This window comes from Ursus americanus, chromosome 10, assembly GCF_024610735.1.
Source record: "Ursus americanus isolate L20-20 chromosome 10, mUrsAme1.1.p, whole genome shotgun sequence".
Taxonomy (NCBI): domain Eukaryota; kingdom Metazoa; phylum Chordata; class Mammalia; order Carnivora; family Ursidae; genus Ursus; species Ursus americanus.
Window position 1 is genome coordinate 52,577,859 of NC_142136.1, and position 10,125 is coordinate 52,587,983.

The following is a 10,125-nucleotide window of genomic DNA, read 5'->3' on the forward strand; positions in this document are numbered from 1 at the left end:
TTTTATATAGAGTAAATAAATTTTACAACTCAATAAGAAGACAAATAACTCCCTTAAAAAATGAGCAAACTGGAAAGAAGAAAAAATGAACAATTTGAATATAAATTTCTCCAAAGAAGATATACAAGTAGCTAATAAACATATGAAAAGATGCTCAATGCCATTAGTAGGGATGCAAATTAAAACCACAAGATACCATCTCACGCCCACTAGAGTGGCTCAACTCAAGAAGACTGAAAATTCCAAGTGCTGGTGAGGATGTGGAAGAAGTGGAACCCTCATTCTTTGCTGGTAGGAACAAATGGTGCAACTACTTTGGGAAACTCATAGCTTCTTAAAAGTTAAATAAAAACTTACCAAACAGCCAGCAATTTGACTCCTAGATATCTACCCAGGAGAAATGTGAACATATGTCCACATAAAAACTTATACGTGAATGGTCTAATGGTAGTGTTAGTATGCCAAAAAAAGGCAAATGTCCATCAACTGATGAATGCATAAAAGTAGTAAATCCTGACAATGGAATATTGCACAATAATAAAAAGGAATGGATTACTGACATATGGAACAACACAGTTGAACATCAAAAACATAATGCTAAGTGAAAGAAGCCAGACACATTAGACTATGATGATTACATTTATAAATGATTTCTGAGAAAGGCAATACTGCCTGGGATGAGGGAGAGAGCAAGGATGACTGCCAATAGTTCAAAGAAATTTTTCAGTTGATGGAAATGGGCTAAAACTGGATTATTTCTGAATTCTTATAGCATCTTTTGTCATAATCACCCAAACCTGGAAACTACAAGATATTCCTCAATAGGTGAATGGATAAACAAACTACGATACATCTATACAGTGGAATATTATTCAGCCATAATAAGAAATGTGCCAACAAAGCACAAAAAGACATGAATGTATCTTAAATGCATACGGCTTTATAAAAACAGCCAGTCTGAAAGTGCTATATACCGTACGATTCCAAAGATGTAACATTCTGGAAGAGGCAACATTATAGAAATAGTAAAATGATCATCAGGCGTGTGGTGGGGGGCAGTGTTGAATATGTGAAGTATAAGAGATAGTTTAGGGTAGTGAAATTATTCTGTATGACACTGTAATTGTGGATATAGCAGTATGCATTTGCCCAAACCCATTGATCTTTATAGCACAAAGAGTGAAACTTAGTTTATGTAAAAGTTTAAGAAACCATTTAGAATGTCAAGGGATACCAGGGAGGAATGTAGACTATCACAAGAGAATTGAACTGTGTTACAGTGTATGAAACAACCTCACTAAGGGAGGTGGGGAAAAGGTGCTGACGTAAGTAATTTAGGGAATGAGCGGAATCCATAAGAATTAAAGGCAAAAGAAACTGTACATAAGCACTGTACTCTGGTTGGTGGTTTTACCCCATAAGGGTATGGCTTATTAATTCTGAAACTACTATACATATATACTGAAGTTGAACAATCAAGTAAATGGATAACAGATGGTGAAAGCCAGGTTTCTCACTGTGAGAGTGGAAGTTTACAAATAAGTAAGAGGAGGGAGCCACAATGATCCGAGTGATAATGGATTAGGGTTGGAGATATCAGTACAAACTCATGTTAGGTTAATATAGATAAAGATGGTTATATATCAAAATATTTTTAGATCTGTGTAAATACATGGATTAATATATACACATATATTCCCTTGTTCTGTCAGCTGTGAGATCCCAGAAACATCAACACTCCATAGCAACAAGCACACCCACCACTCAGATCTTGGTTTCTCCAATAACACTCTCTAATAAGAGGAGCCAGGACTCCTTGGAGAAATGGCTGATTCTAGGGCTGAAAGAGGAAATGAGACTAGAGCATCTTACAGTGCCGGGAAGCGTTCAAAAGCCAGAAACCAAAACAAAGTAAACAAAGTCCCATAATGAGGGAGATATTACAAAGGGTACAGGAGCCAACTGAGAACGCTCCCGATGTCCAAATCTGGAATAATTTGGGCAAAAACTCAAAGTACTATTGGATTACAACCCAAAGTATGAGAGAAATACCCATGTGTCCATACTGATATAAATAATTGAATAAATAATAATTGGGATGGAGAAGAAATATTTTCCACACATAAGAATTCCAAATCATTTATGTAGATTCTCCATCCTCAAGGAAGTAGGGCATAACTCCTCGTTCCTTAAGTGTGGCCGTGTAGTCTGCACACAGGGCCTTCCTTCAGAAGAGTAGTGTGAAAAGGAGGAATAAAAAAGTAACTTCACAGTACAGAAGCCTGACAAACACTGCCTCAGCCAGGTGATCAGGGTGAAGAGCAGCAATGATAAATCATGTTGAGAGAATGCGCCCTTAATATGACATGATGAAAATGGTACTTTGTCTCTGTGGTTTTTCTCTTTAAAACCCAGTCTCACCATGAGAAATATCAGACAAATTCCAACTAAGGGACATCCTATAAAATATCTGACAGTACTCCTCAAAACTGTCAAGGTCATCAAAAACAAGGACAATCTGAAAAACTGTCACAGCTAAGAGAGGCCTAAGGAGACATAATGAGTAAATGTAATGTGGTATCCTGGATTGGACCCTGGAGCATAAAAAGGACATTAGGTAAAAACTAAGGAAAATGAACTGAATTATAGACTTCATTTAATAATAATGTTTCAATGTTGGCTTACTAATTGCAACAGATATGTAAGAAATTAATGACAGAGGCAACTGGGTGCAGGATATATGGGAACCCTCTGAACTACCTTCACAAGTGTTCTACAGATCTAAAGATGAAAACTCTCTCTCTCTCTTCTGCGGTATTACAGGACTGATCAGAGAAGATCTATATAGAAAGTCTGGGATAAAATTAACTGATATCACACAGATAACGTTCCAGAAAAATGTGTACCATTGGCTGTGTGCTGGCTTAGTGCTAAAGTGGCAGCCAGAAAAAGTTTTGAGTTAGTATTATCATTGTTACATATTTGGCAGAAATATCCATTATTAACAGCTGAAAAAACATGACATGGAACTCTTGAACAGAACTGAAGAGGAAAATACAAACTCTCTCAACCTGGTTTTCTGTATGCAGCTGACATCTCCTATGGAACAAAGAGCTGGATTTTTCTTTTTAGAACCTGCAAGACTTGTTTCTTTTAGGAAAATCTAGCCTTTATAACTATACAATGCTTCCCAATGCTCAAAGCCCTCTTAACTCATTACATGCCTAAAAGGACTCTGTAAAATGAGTTTTGTTGTTACTATCTAGAGAAAGAAATAGGTTTGGAGATGGTAAGTGATTTGCTCCAAATACATATTTAAAAAGCAATGGAATTGGAATTTAAACCTGCTCTTGCAAATTAAAATCTAATACTCTTTCTGGGGCATGTAGGTGGTTCAGTCAGTTAAGTGTCTGCCTGGGGCTCAGGTCATGATCCCAGCACGTCAGGCTCCCTCCTCAGTGGGGAGTCTCCTCCCTCTCCCCCCCCCCCACTTCTGCTCTCTATCTCACTCACTCTCTCTCTCAAATAAATAAATAAAATCTTTAAAAAATATATACAGTTTGAAAAAAAAAATTCTAACACCCTTTTTACCACTAAATGTGGCTTGAGAAAGCCTTGGTCCTGTTCTTTGGCACATGTCAGCAGACAGCAGGCATCTAGAACAAGATGTCACCTGTTGAGGGGCGCCTGGGTGGCGCAGTCATTAAGCGTCTGCCTTCGGCTCAGGACGTGATCCCAGCGATCTGGGATCGAGCCCCACATCAGGCTTCTCTGCTAGGAGCCTGCTTCTTCCTCTCCCACTCCTCCTGTTTGTGTTCCCTCTTTCGCTGGCTGTCTCTCTCTGTCAAATAAATAATAAATAAAATCTTAAAAGAAGAAATTAAAAAAAATAAAAATAATAAAAATAAAAAAGATGTCACCTGTTGAGTGAGGGCACCAAAAGTGGGCTTTGGCTTTCTAAATGTGCACTGCTACAAAGAACTGGGAAATTCTTCCGAGCATCACCAAATATCAATTCCAGTCATTTATTTTCTATTTGCCCCACAGATGCTTTCACTGTCTCTGCTTCCTATTTGAGTCTGATCAGACTTTTAGGTCTCTAACTCCTGCTTAGTTGGTGAGAAGTTGCTCTATGCCTTAATCAATTCTGCTTCCATACTATAATTCAGCTTTTTAAAAAAGTTAGCTTTTTTCATAATAACATTTAAGTTCTACTCTCTTAGCAAATTTCAATTATATACTACCGTGTTATCAACTATAGCTACCATGTTTTACATTAGATCCTCAGACCTTATTCCTCTCACAGCTGAAAATCCTGCCTTAAACTTTTTACTTACCTGTTTCATGCTGAGACCCTGGTCCCTATCCCTGTCCCTGTTCTGCTTTGGTCCTTGGTCCTGGCCAGTAGTGACACATGGCAGAGTATTAGACTGTTATAGACGACCCAAATGCTATTTTAAATAGGCTCTCTGAACTATTTTTAAAGGTTCACTGAAAAATGAAGTACTTGAGAATTCACAGGGTTATTATGAATATCAATTCTACTTCATCTCTCTTCTTGGGGAGATAGGTCTTAATATGTGTCATTTCTCTTGAAGAAGATGAGGAATTGGGTCATTATTTTCAGTCTCACAGTAATATTTCACTGACCTCTAAAAATATCTACTATTAAAATGGTATAGAAACTAATTCTTTAGCTGAATCAGTCTTTAATAGAAGAGAGGAATAATACTCTGTGTTGGAAGAACAAGCTTTTCTTCAGAATAGAATCTTAGGTTTTAATAATCTAACTTGTACAGGTACAATGGGACACTCGGAGATGTATTTAGTTCCTTTTCTTTTGGGGGGTATTGGGAAAGAGATTCACATTTCACACAGTGGTGTGAAGGGCCTGGGGAAACGGAGTTAATGACATTTGAAGTCAGTCTTTTAAATCTATATAGAAAATGAGATTTCATATTGGATCATTCCAGTACATTAAAACTCATTTCATTTGTGTTGCCTGAGTGCTGACTGTTCTCCTTGTGCAGTACTTTGTCAATTCTCATTGCCTTTTGCCAGTAATTCTGAACTTGAATCTATGTCCTCTAAGAGGACATAGAGTTTTATATACAAGGGTTTGCAGAGCCAGTAGTTTCACCTCCATGTGATCATCACTGAATGGCAATGTTCTCTTGCCTCAAGAAGCTGCTGCCAGGTAGCCTTGGAAAGCATGCTGGGAGGGATGAAGATTTAGAGCAAGGGGGTAGGGAGAGGGTCCAGCTATCGGTGCTGAGAAGTGTAGTCTGGCAGATAGAACACTGCTTCAGAGAGTATGGAAATAAGCCACAGACATGGGGAAATGGAGTTTGGAAGTAGGAAGAGTGTGTCAAAGGGTAAGGAAATCAAAGCAAAATAGTAGGGCAACTATGAGAGACAGGCAGAGAAAGGCAGGGAAGACTGAGGTAGGAAGGGATACTCGGAAGTCCATGCAGGCAGAAAATATAAAAATTTTGCTAGCAAGTAGCAGGGCTTCATCTCTCAAATCAAAGTTCAAAAATAACATTCTGGTCTCTGACTAGTCCTTGTGGCTAGGGGATGAAGAGGTGGGCAGGCAAAATCAAGGCAAGATTCAGTATGAGGGACAATGGTCAGAAAGTCAAAGAGGTAGCATAGACATTTTAACTATGTTAATTCTTCCGATCCATGAGCATGGAATATTTTCCATCTTTTTGTGTCTTCTTCAATGTCTTTTGAGAGTGATTTGTAGTTTCTAGAATATAGATCCTTTACATCTCTGGTGCCAATCAAAATACCAATGACATTTTTCAAAGAACTGGAACAAACAGCCCTTAAATTTGTGTGGAACCAGAAAAGGCCCCGTATCGCCAAGAAATTGTTGAAAAGGAAAAACAAAGTTGGGGGCATCACATTGCCAGATTTCAAGCTGTACTACAAAGCTGTGATCACAAAGACAACATGGTACTGGCACAAAAACAGACACATAGACCAATGCAACAGAATAGAGAACCCAGAAATGGACCTTCGGCTCTTTGGGCAACTAATCTTTGACAAAGCAGGAAAAGACATCCAGTGGAAAAAAGACAGTCTCTTCAATAAATGGTGCTGGGAAAATTGGACAGCTACATGCAAAAGAATGAGACTTGACCACTATCTCACACCATACACAAAAATAAACTCCAAATGGATGAAAGACCTCGATGTGAGACAGGAATCCATCAAAATCCTAGAGGAGAACATAGGCAGCAACCTCTACGACATCCGCCACAGCAACTTTTTTCATGACACATCTCCAAAGGCAAGAGAAACAAAAGAAAAAAATGAACTTATGGGACTTCATCAAGATAAAAATCTTCTGCACAGCCAAGGAAACAGTCAAAAAAAAAAAAAAACTAAGAGGCAGCCCACAGAATGGGAGAAGTTATTTGCAAATGACACTACAGATAAAAGACTAGTATCCAAGATCAACAAAGAACTTCTCAAACTCAATACACAAGAAACAAATAAACAAGTCAAAAAATGGGCAGAAGATATGAACAGACACTTTTCCAATGAAGACATACAAATGGCTAACAGACACATGAAAAAATGTTCAAAATCATTAGCCATCAAGGAAATTCAAATCAAAACCACACTGAGATACCACCTTATGCCAGTTAGAATGGCAAAAATAGACAAGGCAAGAGACAACAATTGTTGGAGAGGATGTGGAGAAAGGGGATCCCTCCTACATTGTTGATGGGAATGCAAGTTGGTACAGCCACTTTGGAAAACAGTGTGGAGGTCTCTTAAAAAGTAAAAATTGAGCTACCCTATGATCCAGCAATTATACTACTGGGTATTTATCCCAAAGATACAGATGTCGTGAAGAGAAGAGCCATATGCACGCCAGTGTCCATAGCAGCATTGCCCACAATAGCTAAATCATGGAAGGAGGTGAGATGCCTTTCAACAGATGACTGGATTAAGAAGATGTGGTCCATATATACAATGGAATATTACTCAGCCATCAAAAAGAACGATTTCTCAACATTTGCTGCAACATGGATGGGACTGGAGGAGATAATGCTAAGCGAAATAAGTCAAGCAGAGAAAGACAATTATCATATGGTTTCACTCATTTATGGAACATAAGAAGTAGGAAGATCGGTAGGAGAAGAAAGGGAAGAAGAAAGGGGGGGGTAAACAGAAGGGGGCATGAACCATGAGAGACTATGGACTCTGGGAAACAAACTGAGGGCTTCGGGCGGGGAATGGGATAGCTTAGTGAGGGGTATTAAGGAGGGCACGTATTGCATGGTGCACTGGGTGTTATATGCAAGTAATGAATCATGGAACTTTACATCAAAAACCAGGGATGTACTGTATGGTGACTAACATAATATAATAAAAAAAATATTATTTTAAAAAAAGCCACAAAAAAGAAAAAAAGAAAAGAAAGTCAAAGAGAGGTTACCAGGGGCCATGGAGGTAGGAGAATGGGGCATTAGTGTTTCACAGGTACAGAGTTTCAGTTTGGGATGATGAACAAGTTCTGGAGAAGGATAGCAGTGATGTTTGTACAGCAACATAAATGAATTTACAATGTGAATGGACTGTGCACTTCAAAATGGCTAAAGTGCGAAATATCATGTTATGTATATTTTACCACAATAAATGAATTTTTTAAAAAAAAAAGTAAATGAGAAAATAAGAGACAATGCTAGCATCGGGTTTCCAGTGCAGAAACTCAGGTACAGGGGTGAAGGGGAAGCCCATTTCTTAGAACTGGCCCAAGAGGTGGAGACTAGTTCTAGACAGAAAGGCCTCTACACAATGTCAGAGCTGGACGGGCAGCACAAATGACTTTGTGCAGAGATTCAGGGTGTGTTCTGGAACATCATGCTGCTGTTTAAGCCTAGGGAATGGGTGAGCCTGAAACTGAGCTTATGTAGTCTCATTCACAGAGAGAGAGGAAGCCTGATGAGGCCGGATATTGAGCAAGACTAATCCATGTTGGTTTGCTGTGATCTCACTTTCATGTTGTAAAACACGTATTGGGGAAGACAACAAGAAACATCAGCCCTGAGGAAAACTAGCTCCCACTGAAGGAAATAATGTGACAATGAATGGAGTGGAAAGAGGATATAAAGTTCCTAATATTTTAGGCCAACTATCTGGTAGACAATTCTTCCTTTTAAAGGACTCAATGCCTTTTCACTAATGAATTCATGTCCCCATAGAGCCATAAAGGATGAGAATTTGGCCCAAATGTATACTTAAATTGGATCGCCTTGTAGGAATGCTTTAAAAAATAAAATGCAGCCACCTGTGACCTATTAAGACTGTTAATGTACTCATTGACATAAATACCTGAAGGGTTTCTACAGCAGCTGGAACATGGATCAAAGACCTTTTGTGTCTGCTTTTTAATGTACTTCCGAAGTGACTTCATAAAGTTGCAACCACTCCCACCAGTGGGACTGAGGTTTTATTCAACTCCCTGAGACCTCATCTTCCACTGCTATGGATGTCGGTGATTATTAATGCTGCCTATGTTAAGTGTTGAGGATAAAAATCAAACCCCAAATAAGTTACTGATCAAGAGAACAGGCTTAAATGAATCAAAACCTACATGTGGCTGGCCACAATGCTCACAAGATGGCATTTTTCTAGCTCTACTCTCACTCACTTTGTAGAATCCTTAACCCCTGGAAATTCTTCCCATTCGGGTCCTAGCAAGGCCCAAATTCTTCCCATATGGCACTATCCGAAGTTTCAAACAACTAAACTTCTTGGCCCTGATGGGACTCCAGTATGTCCAGGCTTCCATTGTGCTGCATCTGTCACTCCTGTGCCTTAGGTGAGAGGTTAGCCTCCACTGCCCACAGAGAGGCTGGTTGTTGCAGATGTCTACAGCAAGGGTAATGGTGACCAAGGCAGAGATTTACAGTCATCCAGGTGAGAGCTGATGATGGCTTGAAGGAGGACAGTGACACTGGAGATGGCTCTAAGTAAATGGAACAGATATTCTGGAAGGATTTGCTGATAGATTCAATATGGAGGTGTGGTAAAGGAGAAGAAGAGTCAGGACCAACTACCAAGTTTCTGGGCTAAGGAACTGGATAAATATGGGTGCATTTATTAAAATGAGGAGATGAAGAACAGATGTCAGAGGGGGAATCAGAAGTCTGCAACATATTCAGTTTGATGTGCTTATGAGTCACCGAAGTGCAGTATTTGCATATACTCATTTGTTTATTTAACAGGTATTTTTGAGTCACTGTTGTGCACAGGAACTGGGCCAGATTCTGCAGTAAAGCAGTAAACAAAACAGAGATGGTCTTGACCTTAAGAAATTTACAAGCAAGCAGGACAGACACTAGACAATAACTAGCATGATGTAGGTACTGATGCAGGAATCTCTAGGCTTTGAGAGGGAAGAATGAGGGAAGCTGTCAGTCTGGGTGGCTAGCAGAGGCTTCCTAAGGAAATGAGATTTAAACTCAGCTCTGCAACATAAATGAAATTAGCTTGGTACAGAGGTGGAGGAAGACTTTCAGGCAGAACATATGCAGAGCATGTGTAGAGAGGCCTGGAGGCAGGAGAGATTAGGTCTTTCCAAGAAAGAGTCTTGTAGTACTGATTCTTTCCCCAGAGAGTCTCTGTCCTCATGAAAACAGCTTGTAGTGGCCTGGTTCCACCTATCCTCTGGACATGCTGGAGTGTCCATAGGGTCTCCACAGCTTGTACCCAAGCCAGGACTCCTGCTACGTACACTCTAGTTAAAAGATCCAAGCTCGTTCTTGCAGTCAGCAATTTCTGGAGCTCCTAACTATGGACTGTGGAGCTCTAGATGAACTTCTTGCCTTTAAGAAAGAACTTCTCACTTAGAGGAGAAAAAAGTGTTACAGTAAAATGATGTAAGGAACGATGGGGAGATTGAACAAAGAGTGACTCACTCCCTTGGGCTACAGAGAAGACGTCACGGAGGGAGAAGAAGGAGAAAGAAAGAAATGGGAACACTGACATCGGGATGAGCACATGGAAAACATGTATGAAAGAAAGAATTATGTGCTGGGGAAATGGCAAGCAATTTGGGGAAACAAACCATTCTGAAGAACTTGATTTATACAATGAACATAA